The sequence below is a fragment of the Alosa sapidissima genome, chromosome 23, assembly GCF_018492685.1.
Source record: "Alosa sapidissima isolate fAloSap1 chromosome 23, fAloSap1.pri, whole genome shotgun sequence".
NCBI classification, from domain to species: Eukaryota; Metazoa; Chordata; class Actinopteri; order Clupeiformes; family Clupeidae; genus Alosa; species Alosa sapidissima.
In genome coordinates, this window is record NC_055979.1 from 1,253,187 (window position 1) to 1,269,827 (window position 16,641).

The following is a 16,641-nucleotide window of genomic DNA, read 5'->3' on the forward strand; positions in this document are numbered from 1 at the left end:
ATGCAAACGAATGGGAGCGAGCACACAGCCAATACAATGGATCTCAGAAAATCCTTCCGTTTTTTCTTGTCTCGCTTGTAGTAGCCTGGTTTAATTGGCAATATTTGAATACACGCTGTTAATATGCAATGAAAGGCCTTAAATGTTAAACAACAATTTCCCACACTGCATCAAAAAGTCACGAATTAATAAATAAAATTAAGAAAAACATGCATGGTTGTCCTTCACCGATCAATATGGTTCACAGCAAGAGTGCAGGATTTGTTCTGCTTTCTCTCTTTTCGAACTTAAATGATGTGTGTTGAATAATTCATGGTGAGTGCCATAAGCCAACGACCATACACTCTGGTCTAAATTGTTCATACTAGCCCCACCTTCCAGGCGAACTCACTGAACCCATATAGCTTTGTCTACTAAAAATAGTTTCCAGTTGGGGATTCCTCTCACATTGTCTTTCTTCCCTTTTTTCTCTCAACAGAATGGACAAAGTGAGAAATAGTAGTGAGAAGATGGAAGTTTTAAGAGGCCACAGCCTATTGCATGCAAGTTGCAGTTAGCTCTCTAAAAATATGTTGGATCCAATCTAGCATCCAGGGGTAGGACATTGTGAAGTCTTGCAACCACAGCCTCTTCAAAAATATTTTTACCACACTTCCTATGCTAGCAGGGCTATGGTAAGATGGCCTGTATACTGACACAACAAGATAAAACATTATGCTCTTTGGTTCTAAGTTGTATCAAAATAATGTGTTCACAGCTATGGAGGCCTTACGTGTAATTATTAGTAGCAGGCCCTGGGCCACTTCAGATGACTGAACCCAGGGAAGGATTGGAGCACACAGATAACTTTTACAGACTTTAATGGTGCAAACAATGTTTCAACACACAACGTCTACATCAGAGTGAATTATTAGTGTCTGTCAGGACCAGCTGATTGTACTCTGTGTCTTATCACAGAGAAAGTATTGACAGTGGTCTTGGTCTTACCCAAGACAATGGAAATCTTCTTGAATATTTCCATTGCCCATATTAGTTTTAAGAGATGGAGCCCTTAAGGCATGAAACAGCTATTCTCCAAATTTTGTTTGCATTAAATCCTAAATGCTAATGAGATGCCTAAGAGGCCCATAAAGGCTCCCCTCAGTCATTTGTCTCAATAACAGCAGAGGAACGCTCTGAGCACCTCAGCTAATTAAATATAGGAACATTTTGATGCTCAGATTTACAGACTTGTGGTGGAGAAACAAGTTTATGCATTTATAAAGCCACTACAATTTTGTTGTATATGCCCAACATGAAATTGCCAAAGTGACTCTGTAGTATTATAGTATGGAGATATCAAAATTAAGTCTTAATGAACATAAAAAGATAAGGCATTTAGAGTTTGGTGTATTTCATTGGGAGTTTTGTGAATGTCTATCCATGCTGTGAGGAATGCCCATGGCCTACAACAAGAATGCCTCTGATAATAAATGGGAAGATTTGGATTCATTTTCTCTTTCCAAATGGCAGAAAAAATGTGTAAATAAAATAAATTGCTTTAAAAAGTCACATACATTTTAATGTAGCCTTCATTTTGTTTGTCTTGGCATTGCTTGTTATACTTTTTGTCTTTGTTTGGTCAGTGTGTGTGTGTGTGTGAGAGAGAGAGAGATAGAGAGAGGGAGAGAGAGAGAGCTTGTGTTAGAGTGTTAGGTTTGTATGTGTATGTGTGTTTGTGTGTGTGTGTGTGTTTGTGTGCAAGCGTGCACACACTGGGAATAATAAAAGAGCAACAGACAAAAGTGGACCACAGATGATAGCCAGGAATGACAGTAGAGACAGCTGTAATAACAGTATTTCTGTCTTGATCTTTGCTTTCAAATGTTTACTTATTACACAGAGAAGCTGCTCAAAGACACCTCCAACACATGACAAGTTTACTTTGGGTTTCCACCAGATTTTCTAATGGTGCATTCCTTGTTTATTTTTCTGCCTAAGGATTCATGTGCTCTATTATGGTTCTGATAGCTTTGCAGAGGATAAGGATGGTGCAGTGACATAATCAGGAAGCCACTTTATAGTCACTGGAGTTGAAGTTGGGTACAGCATCTTCTGCAGATGCTGCAAAGTCTTATGTGACAACGTTTTTGTCTCTGATACGCTCAAGCTCACTGAATAGGATTAACATGGACCCCATTGTCAGAACAATACAATAACACTTGAGCTCTTTTTTGCCAGAGCCAGCTTGCTTTTACAAGGATGCATTTATCAATTTCAGAAGTGACTCTGACACTCAGAATTCATCTTTTCAGGATGTGAGGACATTCTTGATAAATCGTCTTTATATTGATTGGTTGATGGTATTGATCAGCTAATTGTATGAATTTCATCTATTGACTACTGTGCTCTTAGACTCTCTTAAAAAGAGTCATTCAATCCTCTGCTCACATCTCTTGTATACAAATCTCTCAAATCAAATCTCTCTCTCTCTCTCTGTGTCTCTGTGTGTGTGTTTTGTGTGTGTGTACTGCATGTACTTTGACAAACTCTGCATATCCAGGTCTGTGCTAACAGCTATTCCCTCAGACCCAGCACTTCTAAAGAGAAGGGATTATCCTATTCTATCTTCCCTGGGGAATCACATACATGTAAGTCCATGTGCATCGGGGCACACACACACACACACACACACACACCACTCAGAATCAGCAATGCTGTCACACAGTTTTTAAGCCTAAGGCTGGTCAGAAGAGGCAGATGCAAAGATCTGAAGGAATACTGCCAAATCCTCGCTTAGCCAGCCTATGTCGTATTAGTGGAGAGGGTGGATTGGTGTGTGCCTTATGAAATACCCTTCTTTACAACGCTGAGCTGAGCTTTTGCTCCTGTTAAATTGAAACACATTTTTGGATTCTTGATGCTCTCTGAAAGAGAAGAGAGCAAATATAGTTTACTAAGTAATACTCTGTGTGTGTGTGTGTGTGTCAGTGGCGTAACAAACCAATGGTGGGCCCAGGTGCGAGAGCACTATGCGGGCCCATACCGACATACTTTGGCCCAGGATGAATTAGCTCTGATACATGCAATACACATTAACAAATGCAATACACATTGTTTATACAAAGGGCCTGAGGCACCGAAGTAGTTTAGTAGTTACATATTACAATTTCAAATAAAAAAACACACGACTACATAGGATGCATTACATGTGAAAACATTAAAAATAATTTTATTAACAGCCTGCAGGCCATGGTAATCTAATATTACTGCATTAACATCAACTCGCATGGAATTATGGGAACACTCAATGCGCTCAATGCGCTTCTTCAACCCTCTGCTGAAACTGCAAGCGTTGCTTGCTTATAAACTCGCACTGCGCAGAAACAAAACTTAATGTAGCCTAACTTATTTAACCGTGCAGAAACCAAATTAAATCATTCATATGCATACAATCCCCAATATGCGTGAATTAGGCCATTAGAAGAAGGCCATCTTACGAGCCTTTAGTTGTGCAAAATCGTTAACGATGTTCCCAATATTTAATGCTCTGGCTCTCGTATTTTCAATGGACAGGATAGCTAACCCACTGAGCCTCTCCTGCCCCATGCTGCTCCTTAGGTAGGTCTTAATAATTTTGAGTTTGGAAAAAGATCGCTCAGCTGTTGCCACAGTCACAGGCAATGTCAGAAACAGCATGAGAGCAGTACACACTTCCCCGAATGTGGATGTTACACTGTCATAATCTACCACCAGCATTTTGGCAAGTTGAAAAATAGATGACTTCTGTGAAATCTCTGCTTTAAAGCAAGACCTGAATGAGAGGAGTTGTGTTGGGAATGTCGGTGCAATGTCCCTACCCATACAGAAAAATAATATATTCACATATATGCAGCTTGAACATATTCCAGTATAAGCACATCTATGTTAAATAAATATATTTACATCTATGTGAAATACATATATTTCCATGTATGTATCAATATATTTCAAAATATAAGTAAATATTCAATATTGGCCACTTTCTTATATTTTATGCATATAATTAAATATATTTAAATATATGGCAGTAAGAAGCATGATCACATGACCCTTGATGAAGATTCTGATCACATGATCTATATATTTCAGACATATATTTCTCTAATATAGTTCATATTCTACTATGGTTTGATATTTTCCGCATTGATCATTAAATATTTCACTATTGTGTTTACTTAAAATTAACCATAGTATCAGTATAAAGAGGAAGAAACACACAACACTTCTGTTATCTTTTATTCTATTTTATTGAACATCTTTGTTTTTGTTATGGAACCTCAGTTCTGTCACTTTGGCATTTATTGCCTGGCCCAGCAATCTGGAGTGAGTGTCTGGCCTGGGAACTGCTTCAGGGTGGCCTCTGAATAAGACAGAACATGCAAATAGAACATGCAAAATATTAGTGATACAGATGCTAAAGTGCAGAAACACTGTTGTATTATCACGATAATTGGAGAAAAATACAAAGTGATTTGGAGAGAAAGACATACAAATAAAATAAACTCACCAATTATCGTCTTAGTCCTCTCAGGGTCCAGGCATTCCCTCTAAGTGCCTCCTAAAAAATAGCACAATCAATTAGGACCTCAAATAATTACAGTTTACTAACACAGAAAAGATCTATGATGGTGAGGCGAAAATGGGAAGCAGTCCACACAGACAGCCTAACACTTTTAAATGAGACAACACAACTAATATATCATATACACAGAAGAGAGAAGCACACAGATACACACTGAAAGGAAAAGTTAGTTTCATCCTCAATTTTTTACTAAACTTGTACAACCAAGAAGCTGCTATTTCATTAAAGTTAAACATGTACATTTTATTGTAAAAGTTCACATCTGTATGAAAACACTCTACAAACCTTGTTGAATAAAAGCCTTCAGACTCACAACCTCCTCTTGGAGAGCCATTATCGCCACCTCTTCTGTAGGTGGTTGTCAGTTCTTGGTTATCTCCCACAGCTCACACTCATAGAGAGCTCTACCAGCCTTCTCTGAAACCTGCAAGTGAACAGAATATACAGCATGAATGAGAGTGGCGTTGGTAAAGGGTATACTCGCGTAATATGTAATGTCATGTAACTCATGAAATGTCTCCCATCCGAGACTGCTATCTGAGACTGTAGGGAAGCTGTACCAACCATCATAGAAAGATATGGTTGGAAAGGTATATTTTCAGTTCACTTTGTGTCCCCAGTAGCTTGAAGCTAATTTCTTGTCATTCAAAAGATCAAAACTACTCAAACAAATGTATAAATTCTCAGAAAAAAAGGTTATGTTCTGCATTCGAAAATAGACCTTTAACAAAAAAGTCAACAAAAAAAAAAGTAAACATTCATTTTTGATTACCTTTGGTCTGTGATGATGAAGCATCAACATTTGTCAGTGAAGCATACTATGGGTTGGGCTTGGGTCGTCTTGGTCCCAGGTCTTCTGGTCCATCCTCCGGTGTCCTTGATGTAGCTTTCCAGTGTTGTCTCTCTAAAATGTAAAAAAAAAGGGGTGTCAGTGCTCAAATGCACTACATGACCATACATGGTCCTTTTCAATACAATTCAACTTTTACATTTCCATAATTTAGCATGGGTGTGAATGGTTTTGCAAGAATGTCAGTGCACAAAGCATGACAAAGTAGCTTGATAGTGCACAAAAACAAAACACATTACTTGCAATACCATTTCCATGAAATTAAGCACAGTACTTGTGTCTTCAATTTCTACACATCCACTCTAATACTCTCCAGCACATAACGTTACCACATTACATCCTATCTAAAAAAACAAAAAAAAAGCTAATGTTAGCTCTAAGTGTTGTCCATGATGCAACAATAGCAGCTAGCTAGCTAAACCACAGTGCATAGAATGTCTACACCTTATGTTAACCGTTACATTTTCTGTCTTGCATGAGAGTGAAATACCAATTTAACCTGTCTCCCGGCCATATTTGGTAGTATATTTGCCTCTGGCATGTAGATTGATAGGCATAGATAGAAGCTAACTTATGATTTGTCATAAGGGACAGCAAGCCTGTCTCATAGAAGTGCTGCACTGAGGCTGTAGGTATATGTTACCTGCGTGTTTGTGTGAAGTGGCAAAGAGGTTGTTGACACCTATGCGAGTGTTTTCCATGCTGGGTGCAACAATGTCTGACAACCCTTTGGCGAGAGTCGTTCACCAATTAGTGGTGTTAGTGTAGCAGGTTCGGCGTGAAACATGGCCCCACAGCTGCTCCCTAATTAACCGTTTACAGGAATGCAAGGCTGTCATGGATACTTTCCCTTCCTCCCGGGATGGACAGGATCCCGTCTGCTAGGCCTACTTAATCCCCTTGTACACTTTATCCCAGTTGTTTTTATTCACTTTTTTTCAAGTTTCCAAGTGACAAGGGGGGGGCAACGAGGCAAACTGACGCTGAATATTGCAACGGTGACTGTTTGAGTCAATATTATTTGGGGCAACAAAGTAGCCAACAAAAAGTAGGCTATGATATTATAGCCACCTCACCACCACCAAGATTTCGCGTAGCGCTCTAGAATCTTTGTTCACCACCGTCAGATGACTACCATAGCAACATCCACAATATTCTAAAAATAGCAAATGCAGCAGGCGACTTAGCTAGTTCATTAGCTAAATAGGCCATTGGTTGTGGGTTTTTGGAAAGAGCACATCTTTTTAAGTTGTGGCTTGGAAAACAGCTCAGACTGTTATGAGGTAATACTGTTACTTGAACTGATGTACTTTACTGTTAACTCAGCTAGCCCTTGTCTGTGTTTTTGTGACTAAGTTAGTTAACGTGAGCTAGCTACCGTTACTGATAGCTAACATATGCACAAGATTTTTCATATGCTAACGTTAGTCTTGACAAAAATAACTTTAGCCACTGACAGATCTGACCCCCCCCCCCTCTCCCCCAAACCTAGGCCTACCCATAAAGCGTTTAACGTTAACCGTTAGATGGCGCTCAACAGCTATGATAGCAATAACGTAAACCTGCATGGTGTCACGTGCTAGTAAAATGGAAAAGTTATGCCAAAGACATTCATGTTCACCCCTGCTATTTTACCAGCTTTGTCATGTACATTGCAATGACTTGATGTTGTTTAAGTATAGAGAAAATACCTAATTGAATTGACATTAAAACGTGTGAATGTCACGAATGATAAAATGTCACAATGATAAAATATCACTGTAAGAAGCCAAACTGAACGTTCTGCTGAGAGGTGATATGATAGCAAAGTTTTTTACAAAGTAATAGCCTCCTTTCTATGCTATTGGCTCTATAAGGCTGAACTTCCTATCATAGATCCACCATGCAAGGTCTTACTGTTCCCCCATTATTATAATTTTTTTTTTAGTAAAGAAATGTTTTGGGTTACCCCTCTCTCTGATTACACTGACTGTAGGGCCCCAGCAGTGTACAGCTCTCCAGTGCAAGATTTTAGGTTACTACCCGTATTTGTTTAAAATTGAGAGTAAAGCACTTTCCTTGTAAAGAAAACTATTCACCTGTACTTGTCTTACTTTTATAGCGTTGCAGTTTGATGTAACTACAATGTAGTAACATTGCCCCAATTCCATAAGCTGGGTCTCTGAAAAAAGGTAAGTGAATGTGGAGCATCGATGAATAATAAATGCAATGTGTGCAACATCCATCAATGCAACATCTATCAAACACAGGCTGCTGTAAGTCCGGTCTAATCCAGAAAATCTGTTCTCTTCAAGGTAAATTAACACATCGAGGACCAGGCAAAGATGACAGCATCATCACAGCAATATGTTTCTTATCTCTACGAGAGGCTCTATGCCAAGTTGTCTGATGACAGCTTCCATGACAATTGGAGCATTGTTGGCTTTGTCATCATATTCCTCTTCTGCTGTCTGATGATCACCTTGTTCATGACTGTCTTGTTTACCTCATGTTGTGGCCGGTATTTTGAGAGTCCACCAATCAAAATGAACAGAGTGGGTGCATTGCCTGCTACACCTTCGGAGCCCACTTTTCTAGCTCTAGGTGAATCACATATTAAAGTGTACAGTGCTCCATCGACTGCCATGGATAAGCCAGCCCATGTCAAGGAGTCAGGCAGTCAGAAGAAAGTGGCAAACCCGGCCCCACAACCACCCGCAAAGAGTGTGGACAAACCAAAGAAATCAAAACATAAGAACAAGGGTCCTAAGAAAGTCAAGTCTCAAAGCCAAAGCAAGAAACAACTGAAGGAAACACATTGATCAATGTGGATGAAATTTAGGTTAATTTTAGCTGTACACCTGCAAGTTCTGTCACCATGTTTCCTATTGAAATAAAGAACATTCATAATATGCCATAATATGATTGGTTGACTCCATCAATTGCTTTATCCAACTATGGAATTGATAAGTTAAGCATGATCAAGACATATTTATCGTGTAAAATGAATCTCTGTCATAGGTGTAGGCGTGTCGCTTGTCACACTGTCACTCACAGGGATTTCTGACTGCAGCATCTTCAAAGGCATTTCTGTGTTATGAAAACACCCCTTTTCAGTAGGGCAGTATTACATTACATTACATTACATTACATTACATTTGGCTGACGCTTTTTTAACCAAAGCGACTAACAACATGGTAAACAGTAAGTTTTAGAACAATTCTCACAATTTTAAGACAGTTTAAAAAAAAACACATTAGAGTACAGTAAGAATAAGTGCGTCGGTGAGTGCTGTATTTTAACAGTGACTTGTCAGTTTAACGGCTGGTGAGTGCTAGGATCAGTAAGACTTGTTGTAAGTGTTGCTATGAGAGTAGATGTTCTCTAAAGAGCTGGGTCTTCAGGAGTTTTTTGAAAGTGGAAAAGGATGTCCCTGCCCTTGTAGGAACTGGCAGTGTGTTCCACCAACGAGGAACAACAGATGAGAAAAGTTTGGATTGGCTTGAGCGTACCGGTGGTAGAGCTAGACGTCGTTCGTCAGAGGAGCGCAGCGGTCTGGAGGTAGTGTAAGTCTGTATGAGGGCATTCAAGTAGGTGGGAGCAGAACCGGAGACTACTTTGTAGGGTATTACTTTCTAACTTGACCATGAATCTAATATAAAAGTTGTATTTTAAAATGAATAATTTTAGTTAATCTAATTATATTTCTCTTTATTTATAGAGCGCTTTTCTAAACAGGTACAAAGTGCTTTACATATATAAAAGAAACAATAAAAAAAACAGAGCAATAATGAATTGTCTAAAAACAGTAAGAGTGACACGGACAAATAGAGAGACATGGTGAAGACCATACAGTTGAACATAATATGAAGATGGTGTGATGATTATGTGATGAAGATAGTAAATTAACTTCTGTTAAGTACAACCCCATTTCCTAAATAATATTTTTTTGGTTGTTTTTTTGTGTAAAATGTAAATAAATCCATAATGATAATCTGCAAATCTTGATTTAGTTGCAAAAAGGACATTGCAATTGTAAATATGCCCCTGTCCCAACTTAGACATGAATTGATAAGCTATCTTTGTACTATTCTATATAATGTACATTTTACACAGCCTTTTTGGAAATGGGGTTGTATGATAATACAGTTTTTGCCCATTGCTTGAACACTATAGACACATGCTTAGACCAAAATAACAAAACTTGAAGTTTTTATTACTTGAAACACAGTGTAACCATACCTTAAACAAAAGCGCTGCTTTGCACTTTAGTTGTAATTTTGCAACACACAGTCTTGTTCCATTCTGCAACACACTTGCTCCTGCACACTACACACTTTCACATAAGACACCTTGTTCATAAATGAAATCTCATGGGTACCATTGGGAAAACACATCTATTCAAAATACAAAACACATTGGGTGATTGAAAATACTTAGACACACACCTGAAAATACTTACTTACAAAACTGAACACCAATCAGCCAGCCACAAATAGGCCTCAGTTGAGCCATTTTGAGAATTTTGCAAGCATGGAGGCAGGGAGAGCAAGAGATAGAGGAAGAGGAAGACAAAAACAGAGAGGAGTAAGACGTGGTCGAAGTGCTAAAACTTTGGTGGATTATGTGATAAATCATGGCCTGACAATGAGGGAAGCTGGGCAGAGAGTCCACCCACATCTAAGCCGGTTCACAATTGCATCCATCCTAAGGACATTCAGACTGGAAAACAGGTATCTTCAACTCTCTCCTCCAGATGTATCTACAGTATTTACACTACTGTACCGTATCACATTTCCATAACACATACTGTATTACAAGTTGGCTAGTGCTCCTTTTGTAACAGAAAATGGTCGTTTTGTAAAACATACAGTACAGTATAGTACATAGTACTGCACCATTGAGATGTTACAGTACTGTGTGCAGTATATAGAACTGTAAAAAAGAACCAAACCAATACCAAATTGTGGTTACATTTCTCAACAGGATGACTAGCAGACCTTTAGCAACGCCTGTTCACCCAACAGCAGGAACTTGCCATTGTGGAAATAGTCAGAGCAATGCAATGCAATCCGTCTCCACCAACGGGCAATTGTGCACGTCCCGGTGAAGCACGGGGGAAACATCACATTGTGTGCCGCCATAAGCCTTCGTGAGCTACCATCTCACTCACATTTCTCGTGGCACTTCATGATGCAGTTGTACAGGTCAGATCAGAGCAGCCCAGGTTTGTTGTTGTCTGGGATAATGTTAGTTTCCACCTGGCTGCTCTGGTCCGGAACTGGTTTACCAACCATGATCAATTCAAAGTTGTATACTTGCCCCCTTACTCACCATTTCTAAACACTATCGAGATACCAGAGATCACCTCATTTTTGCTTTTTTATTTTTAACTAGGTGGCGCTATACATCAAATGAGTGGTTATGGGATGGGTTGACATGCCCCCTTAGGACAAACATACAAAAAAAGTGGTCCTCCTAGGCCCTAAGGTTTCAGCAGCCCAAAGGAGCCATACTTTTCCATTAATGCACCTGCCTGCCCATTATGCAGTAGGCCACTTACTAGCTGTGAGCTGTGGATACAGAGCGAATCAACAAATATGACCTTGCTTATCTTACTTTGAGGAAAATGTGATAACAATTCAAGATCAAGACTGTTTGAGAACACTCCGATGACTGCACAGTGCATACGGAAAGTATTCACAGCGCTTCACTTTTTTTAAAACATTTTGTTCACTTTGCGATGAAGACCATGGAGTGACTGGTTTTGGGGATACTCAGACCACAGGTACGCCATGCACTAGACCCGCTACAGATGGCGTCACATATCTCACACAGCACACATTCCCACAAGGGGAAAAGTGCTGTGAGAATCATGTTCTTTGATTTCTCCAGAGCTTTTAACACCATCCAACCTCTCAGACTGGGTGACAAGCTCCTGCAGATGGGTGTGGATGCTCACCTATCCTGGATTGCAGAGTATCTGACAGAGCGGCCACAGTTCGTCAGACTGAAAAACTGCCTCTCCGACACTGTGATCAGCAGCACCGGAGCTCCACAGGGAACAGTGCTCTCTCCAGTCCTGTTCACCCTGTACACATCTGACTTCTGCTACAACACAGAGTCATGCCACATGCAGAACTTTTTGGACGATACTGCAATTGTGGGGTGTATCAGGGATGGGCAGGAGGAGGAATACAGGAGCCTGGTGGAGGACTTTGTGCAATGGTGCAAACTCAACTACCTATAACTCAACACTGCTAAGACCAAGGAGATGGTGGTGGATTTCCGGAGGTCTAAGCCCGCTCGGCTGCCAGTCACCATTGAGGGGGTCAATGTGGAAGTATCTGGGGATACACCTGGACAATAAACTGGACTGGTCAGTCAACACTGAAGCACTCTACAAGAAAGGGCAGAGTAGGCTGTACTTCCTGAGGAGGTTGCAGTCCTTCAATGTCTGCAGCAAGCTCCTCTGGATGTTTTACCAGTCTGTTGTTGTCAGCGTCCTCTTCTATGCTGTGGTATGCTAGGGAGGAAGCACTAAGAAGAGGGATGCAGGGCGACTAGACAGGCTGGTAAGGAAAGCTGTCTCATTTGTGAGAGCTGAACTGGAGTGCATCACGATCAATATCAGATTAAAGGACCCTGAACAAACGAATCAACATCTTGGACAATGACTGTCATCCACTCCACAGCACTATCATAAAGCAGAAGAGCTTGACCAGTTGGAGACTACGCTCACTGTTATGCACAACTGACAGACTGAGGACTAAAGGGAGTCACTAAAGGGAAGAGTAGAGATATACTTCTCTGCATAGTCTATCTGCCTCTCCACCCTCTTCTACACTTCCATGACCTCCTTTAACAATATTTGTGTACTGACTGTCCGCTGGCCCACTGTGTTACTGCTTACACTGTCTACACTGTTTACTGGCTATATTAGCAACATGCACAACCCCTCCCTCCATCCCCCAGTCTGGACTGTGGTCTAACTTCATACTTGACCAATGGCTGATACCCTATTACTTCAAACCTATCCTTGCACTGCTGCTATAATTCTTATATTACTATGTTTACATTTTTCTCCTATATTGTCCATATAATTATACTATAACTGTTATATTACTATGCTTACATTTTTCTCTTATATTGTCCATATTTAATGCTGGTCTCTTATATTGTCCATATTGACTTTATCCCTATCCCTATCCCTGTCCACTGTTGCACTGTTGGACTTATTTGCACCACCACCATGACACACACCTCATTGAGCACACTGAATCACAGGTCCCCGCCCTGTCAGTGCAAGCGCCTCATGCTTATACATCCATTAGTACATTCATGTGGATCCTTATTATGACCGCCGCGCAGCGAAGCGGCGGTCATATAGGTTTAGTCAGATTTTTTTTTTCTTTCTTTTTCGCATGCCCAAATTTCTGTCAATGATTCCCGGGACACTGAAAGACCGGGGTACACGAAACTTGGTGGACATGTAACCCCACATAGATAGCATGGAACCATCGTTTTTCGTTTTGATCTGTAGCCCCCCCGCTGAATTGGACCCCCCGAAAGGAGGGTAGGGCAGACACAGTTTTCTGTGAATATCTCGAAAATCGTAGGGTTTAGGAGGACCATTTTTTTTTTGTATGTTGATCTCAAGGGGCCATGTCAACTCATTCCATAACCACTCATTTCATGTATAGCGCCACCTAGTTAAACACAAAAAAGTAAAAATGAGGTGGTGTAATTGAAGGTATCTGTGACCTAACATAGTCAAAACTGCACGAAATTGGAAGTGTAGGATCATTATGACACCCTCTGTATGCACGCCAAGTTTTGTGGAATTCCGTTCATGGGGGGCCACACAATAAATTAATTTATGTTACTATACACCAACTGGCCTGTAGGTGGCCGGAGACAGTTTTCTGTGAATATCTCGAGAACCGTAGGACCTAGGAGGTCCACCTTTTTTTTGTATGTTGGTCTTAAGGGGGCATGTCAACCCATCCCATTACCACTTATTTCATGTATAGCGCCACCTAGTTAAAAATTAAAAAGCAAAAAATTAGGTGTTTTCATCTCAATATCTCTGGCTGACAAGGTCAAAACTGCACGAAATTAAAAGTGTAGGATCATTATGACACCCTCTGAATGCATGCCAAGTTTTGTGTACTTTCGTTCATGGGGGGCCTTACAATAAAATAATTTATGTGTACATTTAGTGACGTACACCAACAAGGATTCCCGGGACACTGAAAGACCGGGGTACACAAAACTTGGTGGGCATGTACCCCCACATGGATAGCATGGAACCGTCATTTTTCGTTTTCATCTGCAGCCCCCCCGCTGGACTGGACCCCCCGAAAGGAGGGTAGGGCAGACACAGTTCTCTGTGAATCTTTTATGGTATGTTGGTCTCAAGGGCCCACATCAACCTGGCTCATAATCACTCATTTGTGATTTGCCCCCCCCCCCCCCCCCCCGGTAAAAAATGAAAATCAGTAGGATTAAAAGAAAGCCAAAATAAATATTCATCATCATCATCATCATGGCTGCATTTTCAGTATTGGTGAGAAGTAGTCGTTTGTCCACTAGATGGCGCATCGTTGCAGTGAGACGTAATTTTGTTGGAAGTTAAAAGTGGGTTGGAAAAAACAATGGACGCTTCATACAAGGACTGTAATTTACCGCAGCGAACATCTAATAAGGATAGGACGATGTTCACATGAAGTGTAATTCCCATTTCTTCTTGAAGCCGAAATAAATCTGAGGATGTTTATCGGACATGCTTGGTTTTTACTGCAGGTACGTTAATCTTGTAATATCAATAAGGACCTAGGTAATGTTACCGTTAGCGTTGGTTGAGTGATGGCATTTGATTTATTGCATTTGTAGAAAACTATAAATGCGGTTATACCAAGCAAATGTATAGCAGCACTGTTTGTATCTTTCGACTGTCATTTATTGCACGTGCTACAAAATCATTCTGTGCAATGGAAGATTTACCAACGTTACACCGGTCTGATACAGTTTTGCCTATACATGCGTGAGACTGAGACGCCTGTTTATTTTGTTTTAAGTGCGTGCAGGGTGTGAAAGGGGAATCGATGTGCTTTGATTACAGCTTGGTAGTTGTAGTCTGTGAAATTAAAAAGCACGTGTGTGTGAAGTATCCAAACAATGACACCTTCATTTCATTATGGCTGCTTTAGCAAAACACCTTAAGCTACTGTGTAGTGGGTCCCATTTAGAAGTGGCTACTTCATTCGCGCTTTCCTTGACTCATGGATGTTATTACAACTTTTCGCCACGATATGACAGTTTAAGTCCGCTTGATACTGTAAGGCGTAAGCCATTGGTTTCCAAAGAAGATTTTATTTGTGTCGCCAGCATAGCCTATTGACAATTTATGTTGTAAATAGGCCTACCTTATAATCCTACCTGTAGCTTAGGGAAGCTAACAGCTTTCTATTAGGATCTAGTTTGTTAGTTACCGTTTTGTCATAACTCCCTGATGCATTTTTGCATTTAGAATAGCCAGAGCGTGTATATCTCAATCGGAAAATTAAACAATATCGGGTGCCAATGGACTAGGCTGGGTGAACCCAGCCTGATCTGCCCGCTATTTATTTTTTGATTTCTTAAAAGATTGAGCTTGGTCTGGTGAAAGCCAGACTAGCCATGGATCTCAGTTAAACAATGCAAGGGAACATGAATCAGCCTATATTTGCACTAACAATAACGGACAAAAGCTCTTCAACTTTGGCCCGTTAAAATGTGTATGAACAGTCTAGCGACGCATTTCATCAAGGCCCATTTGGACATGTCAGTTATTTGCACCACTGGTTAGATGTAAAACAGCATTTCGTTTCAGACTAGGCTACTGTTACTTAATTTGTGCATTAACAATAACGTTTCAGACTACTGTTACTTAATTTGTGCATTGACAATAAAGTATTACATGAACTAAAGATGACTAAAATCTTATGTAAGAAGAAGAAACATTCACAAAAAATCCATCCATCCAAAAATGACCTTTGTTTTTGATAGCTGTTGAAAACGGCATGGAACTGACAGAGATGTTTTTGTTTAAAAATACATAAAAAAAAAAAAAATATGCTGATACCTTTTGCTTTTCCCAAATACAATGTAGCCTACAGGTGTAAGTGACCTTTCATCAATCCAGTTGCAATGGATGAACTGTGATGAACTGCCCTACTTGTGATTGTTTAGAGATTTTAAAGGTTTTATAACAATTCTACATCTTTGGCTATTCTACAATCTATTCACCTTTTCAGCACCAGTAGGCTACTTTCTGTGCAGCCGCACACACACACTCAGGCATGCCAAACAAGCATACACAAAAGTTTCAAGAGTGGGGGATGGAGTAAAATATGGAGACAAATTGAAGTGTGATTTATTTTCGCGGAACGGATGTAGGACTGAGCGGCGGTCATATTTTGTACCGCTATGCGGTACATCTAGTTTTATCATCTTGTTTATGTTGTAGTGTGTGTTGTGTGTGATGTCTTAAGCTACTGGGACCTTGCATTTCCCCATGGGGATCAATAAAGTATCTATCTATCTATCTATCTATCTATCGTTTCAGACTCATCTTCGACTCATCTTTCAGACTCATCTATCATCAATTTTTTTCCTCATCAATCTACTCCAACACCCCACAAAAAGCAAGTGTTTGGAGTTTTTTGTAAATTTATAAAACAATAAAAGACTGAAAAATTCCATTTACATATTCAGACCCTTCGTTATGACACTTGCGATTGAGATCTGGCGCATCCTACTTCTATCAATAGTTCACTGGACGTTACTACGAGAGGCATAGCCTACATCTAAATAAGGTCTCACAGTTGATGGTGTATGTCAGAGTAAAAACCAAGCCACGAGGTCGAGAGAATTGTCTGTAGACCTGTGAGGCAGGGTTGTGGGAAGACAAGACAATTTCTGCAGCATTGGAAGTGCATGATAGCCTCCATCATTCTCAAATGGAAAAGTTTGGAACAACCAACAGTCTTCCTAGATCTGGCCGCTCATTTTCATAAAAGTGAAAAATGTTGACTAAACACCACATCTCTCATGTTATTTGGAATTAAAGGTAGAGGGCTGTGATGACATTAATTGTCACAGAAACAGGCCTCAGACCTATTATTATTGATGCCTGGGGCCTGATTAAGTCTCGCGATATTCTGTA

General features: G+C 40.1%; 2 long non-coding RNA genes across 3 annotated transcripts; one reads left to right on the forward strand and one right to left on the reverse strand.

Annotated features, from left to right (window-relative positions):
* Positions 1–4,280: 4,280 nt before the first annotated feature.
* Positions 4,281–5,445, reverse strand: LOC121698796. Of its 2 annotated transcripts, XR_006026865.1 has the most exons (4): positions 5,376–5,445; positions 4,889–5,027; positions 4,529–4,579; positions 4,281–4,381 (listed from the first exon to the last, which is right to left on the reverse strand). It is a non-coding gene; the product is annotated as an uncharacterized LOC121698796 (long non-coding RNA). The 2 variants fall into 2 exon arrangements; XR_006026864.1 differs by lacking the exon at positions 5,376–5,445 and having other exon boundaries at positions 4,889–5,092.
* A 1,136-nt stretch (positions 5,446–6,581) lies between these two features.
* On the forward strand, positions 6,582–8,352 carry LOC121698795. The gene is made up of 3 exons (XR_006026863.1): positions 6,582–6,736; positions 7,555–7,624; positions 7,748–8,352. It is a non-coding gene; the product is annotated as an uncharacterized LOC121698795 (long non-coding RNA).
* The last annotated feature ends 8,289 nt before the right edge of the window (positions 8,353–16,641 follow it).